Source organism: Xyrauchen texanus, chromosome 5, assembly GCF_025860055.1.
Source record: "Xyrauchen texanus isolate HMW12.3.18 chromosome 5, RBS_HiC_50CHRs, whole genome shotgun sequence".
Taxonomy (NCBI): Eukaryota; Metazoa; Chordata; class Actinopteri; order Cypriniformes; family Catostomidae; genus Xyrauchen; species Xyrauchen texanus.
In genome coordinates, this window is record NC_068280.1 from 16,081,293 (window position 1) to 16,101,009 (window position 19,717).

At 35.6% G+C, this 19,717-nt stretch overlaps 1 protein-coding gene across 6 annotated transcripts in view; it reads right to left on the reverse strand.

The window, feature by feature from the left end:
• cep44 (centrosomal protein 44) overlaps positions 1-18,939 on the reverse strand; it is a 40,335-nt gene extending 21,396 nt beyond the window's left edge. For 2 of the 6 annotated variants that reach the window (XM_052126988.1, XM_052126981.1), the window contains exons 1-2: positions 18,753-18,939; positions 16,956-17,138 (exon numbers count right to left, since the gene is read on the reverse strand). The gene's annotated coding sequence lies outside the window, so the exon portion shown is untranslated. Of the gene's footprint in view, positions 1-5,446; positions 5,710-9,418; positions 9,495-16,955; positions 17,139-18,752 lie in introns of those variants that run through there. The other 4 variants (XM_052126982.1, XM_052126987.1, XM_052126986.1 and 1 more) reach the window with 4 other exon arrangements.
• Positions 18,940-19,717: the final 778 nt, after the last annotated feature.

Consider the following 19,717-nt stretch of genomic DNA (forward strand, 5'->3'; position numbering starts at 1 on the left):
TTTATGTGCATTAAATAGAAAAGCATAGCTTCAAACACTTTGTAACGTTTTGAAAATTATTCTGAATCTGAAAGACATTATGCTCACCAGTTTCAGAATAATCGTGTTTCCCGTTCAGCGTGTTCGATTGAGGCGGACAATTTTGAAAGATTATTTAAAGAGGCTCATTATATATGTAATGACATCATTCAATTCGGATGTGCATGACAACAAGTATTCAATCTCATTGAATGTCTTGTTATGAGGCTGTGTAAATGCTTATGTCTTATTATATAGCCTTATAACACATTAATTAACTTCGTTAAACCTCCATAATATATCATCAACAAATTGAATGTTGAGAAAAATAAATAAAAATGATATATATATATATATACATAAATTACTAAATTAAGAATTTTTTTCCATACCTTAATCCTCAGTAGCAGTGATTTTTATTTAGTAAATTCAAAATGCATTTTTTTTTATTTTTTTTTTTATTTCCGAACCCCATTTTTTTCTGTTTTGTCCATGGATTTATCAAAGGCTTGTCGTTTAAATGTTGTTTAACTGAGGTGACGTTATGTTTCTCAGGACCAATGGCAGAGTTTTGGCTATAATTTGGCATGATTGATGAAGTCCTTGCGTTCGCTATGACTGCATTTCATCAATACAACCCGCTCAACGACAGAGCGAGCCTCTCTGACGCCTGAAATTGCGTCTGGTCTACCTGACACCATATAGAAAATGTAAAGACCTTGGAATTTTGACACTTCTGTGATGGGGAGATATATTGGGATACCAAGAGGCTACTAAAAGGATATTTAAATGAATGAATGAATAATAATGATAATAAAACAGGTAGTAGGCCTAGTAGTAGTAAAATGATAATTTATCTAGGCCTATTTTATACTAAATTAATGAACTATACACATTGAATACGCTTATACGCGGTTGGTGCTGAGGTTTTATTGTTATTATTTTTTATCATAAATTGGAGTTCTCCAATTAGTACGCTATTATAGCTAGAATAATAGCGGAGGCTGAACTATCGTGACTTTAAGGAGAATAATAGAGCATGACTCTTCTCTTATTAGCCTATTATTCTGGTAAGGAATCGCCATAAATGCTTCTTCCTCTGTCCAAGTGATTTGGTGTATTTTAATAGTGGTTCTCTCACGCAATTCGTTGGTCGACTGAATGAACGCCCATGCAGATGCCAAATTTCATGATGCTCAAAAATGAAAACCACAACTGCCAACCCAAAGGTCTCCACTTTTATAGCAAATGCCTTTAGTAATTGGAATTTTGGTTTTAGTTTAATATTAACGTTTATGGTCGGGGCCATGGAAAGGGCTACTTTGACGCACATCTGCAGTCTTTGAAGTCGATAATTTTGAAATTGTCTGTGTGAGGGACAGAGCTATTGTAGCAGACCGATCCAGTGGAGACAAGGTCACAAAGAGTGTGTCTGTTCTTTCAGTACTGTGGTCTGATTTATCCTGGAAATCGTCTATATTTGTTAGGAATAAGTGAATTTGATTTCAAAAGCATGTTTGGTGAAGACTTTTATGCCAAACAAAATAATAGTCTACTGGATATGTGGCCTATACTACTGCATTGTTTCAGATCTCACACTAACTTGCCAGCGCACCTAAGTGTGAGTTCTGTCCACAATCCAGCATAAAGTACACAATACAGTTCCATATAAATATGGGTGGTATGACTCTTAAGGCCAGCTGACGGGAAATCAGTGCAGTAACGTCAGGTAAAGCTGTTCTATGTGATGACGGCAGGTTGTTTAGGCTGGTCCTCTCTCCAGGTGTCCTCCTCTATAATGCGGGTATAACCCAGACCCTTTGCTAGAGGACGGGAGCTCCCCTGTTTCGATAATTGTTTCCTGCACTTCCCCCAGCGACCACCGCCTTTACTGCGATTTAGGTTTCTCTACTAAATAATCAAGAATTTCTGAGTGACTATTTAGGTTGATTGACTTCCTTAGTCATATATCATCGTAGGGAAAATGCGATGAATTAATTTCCCTGTCCCGATACACTGTTCAAGATGACGCCTTTAAAAATAGGAACTTTTGCTTGTACAAATGACTTTTAAAAAAATCATGTTTTCATAGTTATGCTCATTTGGATGCAGGAATTCTTGCTGTTTGGTCGTTGATGAACGCTCCTGTGACTGCAACATTTCCTCATCACATATTAAATAGACAAATAAATCAAAAAGACTATAATATCGATGGTGCTTAAACAGCACTGTGGTCCTTTTTTTTACGACAACCTACCTTTAAGGGAAAAATGTTTAAAAATTATTACATAATAATATTAGTAGTAGGCTAGCCTATAAACTCTGAACACTAAAACGCCAAAACCCTAAAAATAAACGACGATTTAAAAAAAGTAATTTTTTATAAAAAGCATTCCTTTTTTTTTTTTTTTTTTTTTTAAGAAATGGAGGGACGAGTCGAAAATATTTTTTGTAGTAATCAACATTATGCCACAAAAAGCCTATCCGTCGATTAAACTTAACTTGTATTGAACCCGGACTATTCATTTTAATGTTTTTTTTTTTTTTTTTTGTATTATTTATTTGTTTATTTTATTTATTTATTTGTATATCTATTTGATAATGAGCGGCTTTGTGGACTTAATAATGCAGTTATATTTGTTATTATTTAGAAGTGAAAAGCATAAGTTAGACCCTATGGGGTAAGATGCCCAACAGAATTGGGACTGAAGGCCCCCAGTGGCATACTGTTGTTGGTTTTATAATTTTATTTAATAATTACTTTAATTCATTGGTTTAATTTTTTATAATTCCATGCATTTCACATATCTTCACTATCAATTAGGCTATAATGGCTAATTGAGTAGAATCATGAATATTATTGCTATAATGACTTCCCTTCCCTTAAAATATGTGCTTTTAAATATATTCAAATGCACGTATAGGCCTATCATTTATAGGACAACTTTACATTTATGAATAGTAAGTTGGATCAGTTGTGAAATGATACAGGCACAATATTAATATCTCAGTTGACAAATCTACGTGAAAATGATTCCATCAACTTCTTAGATAGTATCTTGTCTATCTCAGAGGTGTGTCAAAGTAAGGCATGCTCCTTTGATCACAAGTTTCCTTATTTACGAGCGCAAATCATAAGATCGTATCTAAAGGAACAGTGGATTGAATATGGGCTTCTAGAATATGAGCTGATGACGTCTCCATGACCGTGATGCGCTGATTGAGTCTTCTGTCATGCACATAGAAACGGCCTTCATGGATTGTCCATCTAACAGTTCTCCACAGGTGTGCCACAGCTGCGAGCTAGTGCCAAATCCAGCCCAAGAGCATCAGACGCTCCTGGGAGCGGATTCTTTACCTGTCTGAGGTGAGTTTTTCATGTGAGACACCATTCCCCAAACGCCTTCCACAAGTGAGCAGAGTTATTGCAAACCGTCTTCAATATTACCGAGGTCGTGATCGCAGGAGTATGTTTTATGGTTTGTTTATTCATGAAACCATTTCGCTTTGACAGCGGCTGTCCATTGTCACATCATGCCATACAGAACGCTTGACGTCTGCTGGTATTTGCTCTTGGGGAATTAAGAAGAGAATCATTCCAGGACCGGAGAGCCGATGGAAGACATTAATGCACAAAGCATGTCATAGATAAAGCCTAACCAACCAATGACTACTGAACTGTTCACATGAGTTTTTATTGAAACGATTACTTTACATCTTCCGTTCCAGTCATTATCTGAATCGATTAAAGATTAAAATAAATAGGATACATTGTAAAAAAAAAAAAATACTCTTATTTTGGTAACACTGTACCTTAATATTCCCTGTGTTAAGGGATTATAAAAGGGTGCGTTATTGACTAGTAACTAATTTACAAATACATTATAAATTATGTATGCAGTTATAGCAATAGCATTAAAAGGGCAACTTTCATCCAATACTTGCCAAAAATTGAGCATTTTGAATTACATGCTTAATAAATACACTTATTCATATGTATTATAATAAAAAACATAACATTTCCTAATTCATGATTTTTCAAAGTAGCAAATACATATTATTATAGTGAGATTAAAAGGTGGGATGATGTTGTTTTGCTACAGTCCACTTTATGTTTATATACCTGTAATGTCTTGACTCACTTGTGTCATTTTATGTCAAAATTATGGTTTGACCTAGTCATAGTTACAGTATAAAGTCCTTTTCAGGTCTTCATGCTAATTCACAGCATATATCATATAATAAAGCCTGATGCCTATTAAAACATACTTAACATTTTTGTACATGTTTCTATGTTGGCAACTCCTTAATTCATGCTTCACTTTTGTCCACTTTATATTAAAATACATTTTTATTCATTAATAATGTTGAATAGGGGTAACTAAGCATTCATAACATGATGTTAAATGGCTCACTATATTTGGCAGGTATTGCATGAAAGGCTGCCACTTTCATGTTATTATACATGATTTATTATGCATTTGTAAATAAACCCCTTTAAATAAGGGAACAACATATATTTTTAATATGACTTTTAGGGCCTTGCTCTGTTATACCTTAAAAGGCCATACCTGCATATCTTGAGCAACTAAATAAACTTAATACATGCACTTAGTTTTGATTTAGGCTAAACCAACCTCAAAAACAATAGTTGCATTGACCCAATTAGGTAACTCTTGTTATCAAGCACTACATACATCACTCACTGTGCACTATATTAGGAACACTATGGTCCTAATAAAGTGCCCAACGTGGTCTTCTGCTGTTGTAGCCCATCTGCCTCAAGGTTCGATATGTTGTGCATTCTGAGATGCTATTCTGCTCACTACAATTATATAGAGTGGTTATCTGAGTTACCGTAGCATTTCTGTCAGCTCGAACCAGTCTGGTCATTCTCCGTTGACCTCTCTCACCAATAAGGCATTTCCATCCGTATAACTGCCACTCACTGGATGTTTTTTTTGTTTGTTTTTTTGGCACAATTCTGAGTAAATTCTAGAGACTCTTGTGCTTGAAAATCCCAGGAGATCCGCAGTCACAGAAATACTCAATCCAGCCTGTCTGGCACCAACAATCATGCCATGGCCGAAATCACTGATATCAAATTTTTCTCCATTCTGATGGTTGATGTGAACATTAAATGAAGCTCCTGACCCTATCTATAATATGTGTATGCATTGCACTGCTTCCACACGATTGGCTGATTACAGGGGTTCTTAATAATGTGCTCACTGAGTGTATAGCCTCCTAAATATACTATAAATAATAGTATTGGTAAATACATTTTGAAAGCTGAAAGATTAAATCTAAGTAGACATCTGAAAAGATGAGTCGTATACCATTCTAAGGGGACAACATGATGATATAAAACGGCTTAATATGTGGATAAATATGATACGTGATGGAACCTAGGTCAAAATGAGCTCACCGCGTGTAGAGTTGTAGGGAACGTGTTGAAGAGACATCATCTTCCCTCAAAGCTAGTTGAACAGCGCCAGCGAACTTGGAAAATCCTGCTTAAATGTGCAATATGGCTGCGCAGGGCCAGCAGGGTCATCCCCTCTCTCCGAGGGAAGGTGTCTGGCCCTCCGGCTCTCTGGCTACAATAATATCCAGTGGCTCCATCGCTGAGCCTGGATAATGCATCTGTCCAATGGCCGTAATTACAAGATCATAACATTTCCCCAGCCAGCACAGCACTAGGATCCCCTTCATAAGCTGCGCTCATTGAACCAGTGTCAAACTGTTTGATCTTTGGTGGCAACACTGCTGGAGAAACAGCCGCATTCGCATTCAAAATTCAACCTTTGGGAAACAGCCACAGCCATAGTCGTGCCGCTCTGAATCTTTCAACCTTAATATTTGTTGCCATGACTGCACGGATACTGTTGTTTATTTTTATTCACTTTTTTTTTTTTACCCTGAGGATTGCACAAAGACGAATTCAGCGTAATTGTTTAGCTTTACTATTTTTTTCTGCTCAATCTAAGCGTCTTAAACTGCAGTACTTCTAAAAATGATTTAATTTAATAGCATATCAAATGTTCTCATTATTTTCTCATGATGATTAGCTACAATTATCCTTATCTAATCTGCCAATATCAGCTCACAGCTCACATCAGACTCAGAGAGGTTTTCTTTGTGTCAGTTGAGGCAACACTATAGATATTTGCGTCTAGTCTTAATTGAATATGGGCCCTCCTTATTTTCACACATTACTACGTTGTAAAAAAAGAAACCGAGATAATAAAACACATTCATAACGACGTCAGAGAACAGAGCGCCAAAAAACGTCGAATAGCTGTAAAAGCTATTTCTCTTAAATCATTCTGATGACGATTACTGCCATTCCATCCAAAAAAATATATAACTAATAATCATGTTATTGGTTTAATACTTATTAGACAATTATTCTACATTTTGTGTCCATGTTAAAATGACAGAAAGCAATATAGCTATTAAAAAGGACATAGAAGGCAATGTTTTATTTAGCTATATTTTAAGCAGTTATATTTAACACATTTAGTTCATAAACATAATGCACATTTGCTACTTTATTACAAAGCGATAACAAAAACAATGCCGTTTCAGAAAGCAATTAAATGTTAACTAAATAGCCTAGCCTACTACTTGTTTACTTCTACTAATTGAGTTGTTACTTGGCTATTACTCGGTTCTCATATACAGTGAAATGAACATTGTGAAGACATGGGACATTGCTGATCCATGATTAATGAACGTCTTCTCATTAGTTCGGCAAAAACAAACCAATCAACTTATTTTTCTTAGGTAAGCATAATTTATGAACGACACCTGTAAACATGTATTTTGGAAGTTGTAAGTTTGGATTGGGTATCCATCATTCTGCAGTGAAGGAGCCTCAGATGTGTATTGAGAAAGAACAGATTCGGCTGCAGCTCCAGCTCTCTCCTTTATGGCTTCGTCGAGGATATTGAGTAAGAATGTCAAGAGTGGCTTGTCTAAAACATTTATCACCAAGGATGAAGACTACAAGATATTTCCGTATAATCGCGAATGATGCCATAGACTGCAATTTATGAGTGAAAACACTAGATTCAAATGACTAAAGGAAAAAATTGATCTGAAAGGGAATGATATGCCTACACAAAACTATTGTTTTTGTTTTATATTTTATTAACCTACTAAACGAATTGTATATTGGTAAATTAACATTGACCAATAATTTAATTCAACATTAGATGGGTTTTGATAATCAAATTAAAGAAACGTTATAATTATTATTATTAATATTATTTGTAAATATTAAGAGAGTTTGAGGGAAAATATAAGGCTACATTTTCTTTGTACTGTGAGAAGCCACAGATTGCGCATATTTTTACAAAGGGGTTTTGGTCATCTTATCATAAAATATACAGTAAATGTGTGCAGTGCATTTATTTTCTGCACTTACAAAAATCGATCGTTTCACTGCAAAATCTGAAACAAAAAAAAAAAAGAAAAAAGAAAATATGCTATATTATTTAGGCGACGTGATAGTCATACGGCTGCATTGGCCATTGGGGGAAATTATGAGATCAGTGCCCTTTACTTTGGCTGGCTCCCAGTCCGTAAATTCGTGAAGTTAAGGAAAATTACTTAAAGGTAATTAATTAATCGACAAAGGACATAAACTGCCTGTAAACTTGTTCCGAATTATTAATAAAATAGGAGACTGCAATTTTTGTCATGTAGCCTACTTGACTCGTGTTTATTTCTATTAGAACACAATCGTGAAACATTTATTTTGCTAAGATTTATTTGGTATTTCTAACTCGCTGTTTTATATTTTGTATTTTTGTCTTTCTTTTAAAGCAACAATCGAATCTCTCGAAGCTGAAATATGCAGTAGTACAAATGGCATATTGCTTTATTACAACAACATATCGCATTCTTAACATGCTTTAATATGTAGTAGAAAAAAAGATACACAAAGACACACACACGTCTGTATATATATATATATATATTCATACATACACACACGCTGTAAATTGTTTAATTTATTGTTTATATGCTGTTTTATGTCATATTCTTTCTATTAAGATTTGAAACATTCGTGACACTGCTTTTGAGCAAAGAAAGAGTTTAATTTAATCTTAAAACTATACACTAACTTTAACAACTACGGTTAACAATAAAAACCCTGAAACATACACAAAGGAAGTCGCCTGCTATCCTTTTTTGTACCAATGAAATGTTAGTAAAAAAAAAAATCATTTTCTAATAGGTAGTGATAGGATATTTCTTTGAATATTTCTTTGGTGGGAATATTGCTTTTAAATTTGTCATGGCTTTTCTAAGAATGTTCTGCGAAGAATTTAACTGTTGCATTAAGTCTTTCCAACCACTTGGTGGCGATAAAAACCCCTTCAAACAATTGGTTTGGAGAAGTGCATGCTGTCTTTAATATCCCTCTAAACTGGACCAAAATAAAACCAGGTCACCATAAAACCACATGCATGAAAATTACATTGAACTAAATTTCATACTCAATAATCCGCAGGCATTAATTTCTCAACACATCATGCAGAATCCCCCAAAGTATAAGATACTCTTCACACTACATTCTACCCTCACTGTATATACGTCTTAATTTATACAATCTCTCATATATTTTATGCTTGTCTTCAAAGCTTCCTCAGCATGACTCTTCCAACAAGACTCCTATATACACAGGGAGAGTTATTTCAAGGAGTCGTCTAACTTACCTAGACCAATAAGGGTGCCCTATGAGTGGACTGTATTTGAGAAGTCTAGTGACCACACAAATGCCATTTAATCATCGCAGCCCATTCCCTTATTACTGACCCACCTCTTTAAACTGTACAATATATAACTGCCAAAAGGACAAAAAAGTAAAAAGTAATCCAAAAGGAAATGAACAGATGCCTGTTGCTTATAACAAGAAACTGTAAAAGTAACACAATAATATTTCAAACAACCCCTAGATACTTTGGTATGCACAAAATCCTGCCTCCTATACAAGAACAATTGGTCACACTATTTTTTACAGTGTGTTTACATAAGTAATTACAGAGTAATAATAATGAACTGCATGCACTTATGTTATTATTCTATAGAGTTCCTCGTACTCACATATTGTTGTTGTTATTAGGCTACTATAGTAGTTAGTAATCGTAGTAAAAGTATTTGTTACATGGACACTGCAAAACAAAGTGTTACAAAACTCTCGAAAGAGCATTTATTATTTCTGTCTAAATATACACCACATAAACTCACCATATTTCTATATATAAATTATGAAGATCTGCGAACGAGTTTCAGACACCTTGTGCAAAATTGACAAAAGCCTCTTTGCAATCCTTTCCAGCATATTATGAACAAGCAGCTAAATCTCTAGTGATAAAGGCATGCTCACCATCAATCACTTTTCCCATCCCATTGGCCATGGTTTTATTTTATAGCTGCTTCAGACACTAGCTGCTGAAAAGTTAAAAGTGAAGCCCTGTACCTGGATTATGTTGCCTTTTGATGTTTCTCTCTCTCAGATGTGCCTCGCAAAAGGCTTACACACACACACACACACACACACACACACACACACACACACACACACACACACACACACACACACATTCAGGCCCCTTCAGCCATCTAAAGGCCAAGGAACAAGACAGACCACCAACAGCCACAGCAGAGACTGTTAGGATTTTTAAGGGCCTTGACCGCATAGTGGCTTGGAATCCATGGGGTTCAATTTTACTTTTTTTATTTTATATTTTTCGGGTGGGGGGGGTGGGCAGGCATAATATGGCCTCTTAGGCCCTGAGGGAAGACCATTAGTTGTAAATCCAGGAGTCTATGCGGCCTTTTTATTGTGCACTGCAATATGAATGGGACACGGGTCGACTTTTAATTCAAACTGAAATAAAAGGTATTTAAAGAGATAAAACAAACTGAGGCATGTTTAAAAGCACTGTAGCCTTTGTTTCTGGCCTCATGAAAGACAAAATAATCAAAGATGACAAGGAACTTGGTTGAGGGCATATCCCTCAGACTGTTCATTGTGTGACCTCCTCTGAGACAATTGAAGTGTGTACTACAGCCAGGATCTGGTGACAGAGAAATGAGTTCATGGAAAAACAGAGGGACAACGAGAAGTAAACGAGTAAAGCAAAACTAGCCCTTTGAAATGGGGGAGGGTAGGAGTGATAGAAAATGGAAAAGAGCAAATGGCAAATAGAGAAGAGATAAAACACTCTCCATACTGACACACATTCAGGTCAGTGCCTTTATAACAGTATCTCCTGTGCCATGGGTCTTTCCTCCAGCATACCGTTGTTTGATACAGAGACAAGGGCTTTTGAAGCAGCAGGGTGCCACCCAATCACAGCCCAACCCCAATGTGCTACTTTTGGCATTCATTGAAAAAAACAGATGGCGGTTTGCGTTTATCAGCTCGGCAACGATGAGAGAGAGGAATCTGTTTTTTTCAACATTGGATTGTCTTCAAGGCTAAGATCTGAACACAATAACAACACAACAAACTCTAAGGAAGAGCTTTGCATTATAATTAAAACTCATACTTTGTTGGTTTCTAAAAGGCTGTGAAGAACTACATCTACCAGAGGTCTTTGAGAGACTGAGTAACAGCACTGTTGAAAGCTGTGGAGGAGATGCCAATGCTAAGCAGAGCTGCTCAAAATGGTGTTAGCACCTGGGTGGTAAGGCAACTTTCCCATGTCATAACAGCTTTGCTGTTTCTGCCACACCGATTACATAGCTGTAAAAATACTTGAAATGTACGGCATTAAAATGCATTGGATTTATTACTAGCAGCGATAACAGCACCTCCGTTTTCGTCAATACACCCCTTCATGACACTTTGATGGACAGTTCCAAGTAAGTGTTGTCATTGCAGAAAAATAGCAGTGCTTTATTCAAAGAGCTGCTAAAAGGATGTTTGTCTGAGTGGATGACATTGAACCAGACACCTCTCTAGACACTTGAAGGTGATACTCTTCACGAATATGAAAATCTCAAACGTGAGAGGGATAGGAGAGACTGGGGCTAGTTGTCACATAGGGAGGTTGTCACAGAGGGTTAAATTTCAGCAACGATTAGAATTGTGCAAATGTGTGTTTTTTTTCTTTCTCCATTATTTACTTGTTTAGCACTATGCTAAGCTCAAAATAGTTTTTAATATTTGTGTAACTTTTCGGTGTTTCATGAATAGTTTAGTGCCTGCAAATTATTTTTTTATTTTTTATTTTTTGGCTGAAAAGCATATAATAGGCTGTTTAATGCATGCATAGTTTTAGAGAGAGGAATGCACTCACTGAGTACTTAATTAGGATCATCTGTACACCTACTTATTCATGCAATTATCTAATCAGCAAATCGTATGGCAGCAGTGCAGTGCATAAAATCTTGCAGATACAGGTAAGGAGCTTCAGTTAATGTTCACATAAACCATCAGAATGGGGAAAAAGACTGGGCTAGAGTAACTCAGATAACTACTTTGTGCAGTAGCAGTGAGCAGAATACCATTCACTTTCATTGTATGACCTGCAGAGCTGAAATATTTTTTGTTTGTGTTCTGCAGAAGAAAAAAAGTCATACACATCTGTGATGGCATGAGGGTAAGTGATGAGAGAATTCTTTCAAGTCTTGGCTACAACCAGCTATTAAACATTTTTACTGTTTTTTTTTTTTTTTTTTACAAGAATAAAGATACAGTTCATTGAACACAAGTTGAGAGTGTAGTGGGGCATGTTATCACACTATATGGGTTAAGCTGTCATAATGGAACCAGCTATTAAACCAGTAGAAAATGTTTCATGTGAACATTTGAGGTAACACGTTCTCCCATCACCCCTCCATCACAACCACCAAAACAAAATCTACACTTATTTAGCACTTTATTGGGAACACTATGGTCCTAATAAAGTGCCTGACTTGGTCTTCTGCTGTTGTAGCCCATCCGCCTCAAGGTTCGACGTGTTGTGCATTCTGAGATGCGTTCCAAAATGTTAAAGCTCCAGTGGTTAAACTTAATTTCTTAGAAACGATAGGATAGGTGTGGATGAGAAACAGATCAAAATCTTAGTTTGTGTTCAACAGAAGACAGATATTCATACATATCTGTGATGGCATTAGGGTGAGTAAATGATGAGAGAATTTTCATTTTTGGGTTAACTATCCCTTTAAAGGTATGTGCAGTGTTGGGCAAGCTACCCAAAAAAATTTGCTAGCTAAGCTACCAAGTACTCAACATAAAACTTAGTTAAGCTAAGCTTAAAACTACACCTCAGGGAAAGTAGCAAGTTACATTACAAGCTACATGCCAAAAATAGCTTGCTACATTTAAGCCACTTAATTTTATTTCAGTTGCAGATGCACAGAGCATACTGTTATAGACAAAGCACCTAAAAGATGTATTCACATGACGTTTATCATAGCCATGGTACAGTATATTACAGTTTAATTCAATACAGTGTTCAAGTATACAGTAGGTGCAATACGTTGGTACATGTTAAAAACAACAACATGTCAATTCATATTTAGACATGCTACCTATACAAACCCATTTGTTCAACACTATTTTTACATGTTATTTTCATATTTATACTGCTACCTCTACAAACCCATTGCCATTTAAATGTAATTTCATTTGCACAATTCAGTATAAAAACTCTGCTTACATACAGTATACTATTCATCTTATCCTGTAATTCTGTGTCTATAGCTGTTGTATTTCTGTATGTACTGTAAGCTTTTGATAAGAGGACAAGTGTGTGTGTGTGTGTGTGTGTGTGTGTGTGTGTGTGTGTGTGTGTGTGTGTGTGTGTGTGTGTGTGAGCATGTATTTATCACTTTGTGGGTACCAAATGTCCCCATAAGGATAGTAAAACCCGAAATTTTTGACCTTGTGGGGACATTTTGTCGGTCCCCATGAGGAAAACAGCTTATAAATCATACTAAATTATGTTTTTTGAAAATGTAAAAATGCAGAATGTTTTCTGTGAGGGTTAGGTTTAGGGGTAGGGTTAGGTTTAGGGGATAGAATATAAAGTTTGTACAGTATAAAAACCATTATGTCTATGGAAAGTCCCCATAAAACATGGAAACACAACGTGTGTGTGTGTGTGTGTGTGTGTGTGTGTGTGTGTGTGTGTGTGTGTGTGTGAGAGAGAGAGAGAGAGCACATCTGGGCAATAACAATGTGATTTCTGATGGTATCAGATGTTAATACCATGGTACTTTGATAGATAACTATTTATGCACCATTCTATAGTTGCATAGTGCTTCAAAGTACAAAGAATACCATGTTACTATGTTACCATGTTCCTATCATATACTATGATTACCATATTCATATACTATTGTATTTACATGGTTCTTCAAGGTAATAAAATAAAATACCAAATACCAATACGCTATATTACCACATTCATATACCATTGTACTAACATCGTGCTCCCAGGTAATGGAACATGTCCAAAAAACATGGTAATGCCATAGTACTTTTTTAAGTGTTTTAGATTAGGCTAATAAGTGTTTTGACACTCTTTTTGGTTGGAAAATGTATTTACCTGCACAAGTCGTTCACAAGCTGCACATGTGTTGAACTTAATAAAGACTTTCTTCATCACTGGCAAACAATAGGATGTATTTGCAGGTTTGGTTTCCATTATTGATTGTAGATCCACTGCAACCAGCATTATCTTTATTTGCCGTGTTAGAAAATATTCCATGAGCTTGTTGACAAGTGAGAGAGAGCGCCAAATGATTCAGCAGCTTGATTGCAAGCTTTCTGAGTCATTCTGATTGAATCGCAAACATATTCAGACTGCTTTCCTATCACTTTTGACCAATTCATTGTAAAAAACTGACTCAAATGAGAGATTAGTTTGTGATCAGATATCTTTAGTTCTGATTCAAACCTGGCATTAGTAAACACCGGGTACAAGGTATGATGTAGCGGTGCAGCTTTTGTCATCTCTACGCTGCTACCTAGTCAAAAACAATAGATTCACTACTGAAAAGCTACTTGATTTAAAAACTAGAGAAGCTACCACCTCGCTACTCAGAAATGTAGTTAAGCTAATAATAGCTTTGCTATTTTGTAGCGAAGCTACTACCCATCACTGGGTATGTGGCTATGCAAATATTGATTTAAAAAATAAACATACCATGAGAGTATTACTGGATTTTTAACTGGCCCTGGTCTCCCCTAAATAGAATGAACAAAGATAAATCGAATAAAAACAGAGAAAGATAGTCTTTGACATGACTTGTGGAGAACCCATGTGGTCTTAATGACAAAGTCTCTCTCTGTAATGACTTTAGTTAATGGTTGCATTGCTAAGGGGCCCCCATGTCTGCCAGATACAGACAGGCACGAGATGACAATAAGAGTGCTGAGGCCCTGGCAACTAATCAGCCACTGAGAGCAATAACATCTCAAAATAGATATGGTAAAGAAAAGCTTTGCAAACAAGCTACTGCGAGACTTCTGGTAAAAAAAAAATTACTTTGACTACTTAAGTGGCAAAATTAAAATTTCATTACAGTTTGTTTTACCATGATTGATTGATATAACATTTACACAAAACTGCAATTGAAAAACCATTAGAACGTCAAACTGATTCCACAAAGTTGCATAATTCCAATGCAGAGGGATACACGGACAACCATTTAGTGAGTGGAAAAAAGAAAACGTAACACCCCTAATTCTTACCAAACAAGCTGTTTCTCACTTTTGGTTTATGAGCAGCACCACACACACACACACCCAGGCTAAGGCTTCACACCTCATTAGCTGAAATAAAACCCATCCAAGCATTTGGATGAGTGAGGCCAGAGCACTTTTACCTGCCTTTGTAACAAGTAAAACAAGTTTGTTTTGTGTGATGTATGTTTATGTTCTGGCTTTGACATTTAAACATTAACGGTTTTATTTAAGTGTATTAATGTGATTTTTAGAACAAAATGAAAAGCTTTAGTCAAGTTTTGATTTGTGTTTTACATATAAGCATATATGTTAATGGAAAAGTACATTAGATTTTTTAATATTCCAATTAAAGTCCCTCAAATTAGTGAAGAGACTCGTGATATTGTCTAAGCTTTTTCACGTATCGATAATCTGAAGATTTTCCTGATGATTACTGATATATATCGGGATTTTTCAGAAATAAATAGTGCTGCCCGTTGCACAATAGTCTTTGTCTTTTCAAATAGATTACTCAACACAACTTTGGCAAAGTGTGTGCGGCAGGGTTAATTAAAATGGATTGTGCACCAGACACATCTGGTGGATGACATGGCGCATTGTATAATTTTAAACAATTATTTTCTATGAAGGTACGTACACACAGTGCGGACTCGCTGTCTCGAATGCTGTTGAAAACTCTGCCGCTTTATTCTCTCAACTCGGAACTCAACTCGCACAGTTTTCCATATAATTCGACCCAAATCATTATTAAAGGACATAGATTATTTACTCTAGTCATTACCAGATAATATATTGTGTATAAGTATCTTTCATAGAGCCTACACAATGTATTTTAAATTAAAAGTATTTATTTTTGTGGTTTGACAGCTTGAATGAAAGACCTATTCAAGGCTACATACAGAGACATTGCATAATTGTCGCCATTTCTAATCATTCCATTTGTGCATTTACACCAGTTTCATACACTAACCTGACAACTTTCATCACTTTGTTAATTTCTGAAGAAGTTCAAACACCTTTGTAAGTCTGGACTGCCTTGTTCATGCCACGACCGGCTTCAGTAAATGTTATATTGCCCCCTTGTGGTCTCCTGAAGCTATTACGTTTGAATACATTGAATACAATGCAACTGGCAGTGAATTGAAAGCACACAAATTAGTCTTTTATTTTTAATGTCAGCTGATGTTAATATACCGATACCTCAGAAAAGTATCAATAAAATAATGTGCCAATCAATAATCTATATTTTATGACATACCTAATACTGTCATACAGTTTTGTGATTTGTATTGATTGGCTTTTCAGACAAACAGTAATATAAATGTGAACAACTTATAAAGAGTGAATTATGAAAGTATTTAATTTTAGCCACAGTAATTGATTACAAATTAACTGTCCATTTACAGAATCATCTGTCTCATATTGGGATTATTTCTCATGGAAAACTTTCTAAGGCCAAGGACCAAAAAATTCAGCTATCACATTTTCTTTATCTCTGCCTTGTGTGTATGTGAGTGCTTATGCACGTGCAGCGGAGTTTGTTTTTTCCTGTGGTTGCCTAACCCTAAACCTAGCCCTAACCCCACGTCTTCTCTGTTTTAACTGTGCCATCTCTTCTAACTAAGGTTAGTAATGCACTGCTTTGTCTCCAGTAGTCTTTCCAATCATTAGGCTGGAAAGAGAGGGACAGAGAAAGCGACATAGAAAGAGAAAAAAGGACATATTTTCGGCATCGGGACAGAGACAAACTCTTCTGTTCAAAGACAAAACGCACTAACGACACATTTTCAAAATGTAGTTATGACCAAAATAACGTCTCTTATGATCTTTCCCATGACAGGTTTGGCTCAGCTCAGAGAAAACAGTTTAAAAATTGCAATAACAACAAAAATTAAATTTTACATTTCAGTGCACAGTTTAGTTTTGCAGGGTCTGTCAGTGATACAAACAAGCTAGCAAGTCAAAAGCAAAACTTTTCTTTTCTTTCTTTCCCTTTTCTACACAATTCACATAATTTGAATATCCTGCACTTTTATAGCTGTGGGCAAAGAGATTTACGGCTGTGCAGTTCTCTGGGTTACATAGCCTTTCTTATTGCAGGGTGAAAGGTCAGTGATAATGTGTATGGGATGAAGGAGAGATGAAACACTAAAGCTCGGTTATCTCTGTGGCCCGTTTCCCACAGTAGATATGTCATGGAGGGCCTCTTTTTTCTTACCTTCCCTGACCCCTGTGCTGATGTGCACGCCTGGAAGGTTTTGTCATTTGTTGTGCTTAACATTATAGACATCGTTCACCACCAGGATATTGCCAATCTTCTTTCTGTGCAGAAATGGGTACTGGTGAAATGTTTCTGATAACTGTTGATTTTGGAATGCTGTACACACTGCAAATCTGATTACTGGAGATAAGGAAAAAGTTGTTTTTATTATATTCCTGAACTAATATTGGTAACACTTTCCCGTTGTTAAGAGTTTATAAATGTGTTAATCAATGAAAAATAATTCATTTAAAATAATGCTTTGGTAACATTTTACAATTCCATCGTTAACATTAATTAATGCATTAGATATGAACTAACAATGAACAATAAATGTTTTACAGCATTTTAATTTTACAGCAATTAATCTTAGTTCATGATAGTTAATAAAAATGCAATTGTTCATTGTTAGTTCATGTTAGTTCATAGTGCATTAGCTAATGTTATATCTTTTGATTTAAAAAATGCATTACAATATGTTGAAATTAACATTAACCAAGATAAGTAAATATGTAAAAATATTGTTCATTGTTAGTTCATGTTATCAAATGGAAACTTATTGTAAAGTGTTACCAAAGCATCAGAACATAACTCATTACTCATATGCAGTTGTACAGTAACAACATGCTTAAAAATAGTAACTTTCATGCAATACTTGCCAAATAATGAGCTATTTTACCTCACATGTTATAAATGCTTGATAACACCTTTTCAACAACAGTAACCTATGAAAATGTACCTAAATGTAACATGGACAAACATTAATAATTTATTAGGGAGTAGCCAACATAAGAAACCTATGTGAATCTTATGGATTAATGGGTATCCGCTTTAGATACATGCTGTGAATGAGCATGAAATATGTTTTTGCAGAGGACTTAACTAGGTAACTTGGACTAGGTAAGTTGGGACACCACCCAGAGTAGTAGGCTACCAATCTTTTGATATCAACTTGACAAAGAAAGTAACAACACAAGTGAGTAAAGCAATTACAGTAATTAATATAAACACAAAGTGGACTGTAGCAAATTACATAATCCCTCTTTTTAATCTCACTATAATAATCTATTTTTGCTGCATTGTGACAAAAATCCTGAATTAGGCATTGTATGTTTCTATTTAAAATAAGTATGAATGCGTGTATTTATTAAGCTTGTATAACATGTAAGTTAAAATGCGCATTATTTGGCAAGTATTGTATGAAAGTCTGACTTTTTATTCTTGTAGTTATAACTGCATATCAATGATTTATAATGCATTTGTAAATGTCTCATTAGTCATTAATGAATCCCTTTATAAGCAATGCAAAGTGTTGCACCTAAGTTTGCATAAATGACATCATTGCTATTATATTTACTGGATGATTGCCAATTATATTTAATCAAAAGCTACTAAAAATACTTTTAATTCAAACACAATTGAATAAATGTAATCTGTGTAAATAATTTTTACTGTTATACAGGCATTTTCCTTGGAGCCCAATAATTGGGCTGTGAACTCTCAGAAAAACAGGTGTCTATTTGCAATAAATAGTTTCTACATAAAACAACACTTAAATCCAAGTAATATTTACATTAAGTGCTATATAGTGTGTTTTTCCATTGGCTATACAAAAAACTATTAGCATAAGCCTTGCAACCCAACCCCCCAGCCCCCCAACCCCCCCCCCCATGAGTGAGTCCAGGCCACATTAATTGCATGCTGCATAGGTGCTGTACAGAGATGAACAGATAAGGAAAAAAAGATAGGAAGTACCTCATACAGTGCATCTTCTCTCTCTGAACGAGCTGATGTCTTTGATTAGTCAGATGAGTTGAGCGTCTGGTTGTGGACGTTAACGTGATTAGGCCTTTGTGCCGCTGCCTTGATGTCACATACCCTAAAACCAGAGGCTTTAGTGGCAGTGAAGGCCAGCTGGTAGATAGGTGGCTTGATTCTGGGCAGCTAAACTGGGGTGAGGACAGCTGTGGATGGAAATAAGAGGGCTCTTAAAGGCCATGCTATAACTAGACCACCCATTGCTCTTTTGCTTATCCGTAACACTTAGCAAGTATCTTTCATATTAAAATTCTCACTGCTGACAATGAAGAAATAATTATTAAGTATGTTAATTAAATAGAAACATAAAATGATCAATGCATTGAAGTAAAAAGTAACATTTTCCACTGTCCTGCCAATAGCCAAGTAAACACTAAAGTATAACTCAACATGCCATAATATTTATGCACAGTTTTTGATGTTCACAGCCTGGATCTTTACTGTCTATCATGGTTTTATTTATCATTATAAACATAATTTTATTATATTATTTTATATTATATTATATTATATTATATTATATTATATTATATTATATTATATTATATTATATTATATTATATTATAATACACTCACTGAGCACTTAATTGGGAACACTATAATTCTAATAATGTGCCCGACGTGGTCTTCTGCTGTTGTAGCCCATCCGCCTCGTTGTTTGACATGTTGTGCATTCTGAGATGCTATTCTGCTCAATACAATTGTACAGAGTGGTTATCTGAGTTAGCGTAGCCTTTCTGTCAGCTCAAACCAGTCTGTCTAATCTCCGCTGACCTCTCTCATTAACAAGGCATTTCCGTCTGCAGAACTGGATGTTTTGTTGTTGTTGTTGTTGTTGTTTTGGCACTATTCTGAGTAAACTCTAGAGACTGTTGTGCATGAAAATCCCAGGAGATCAGCA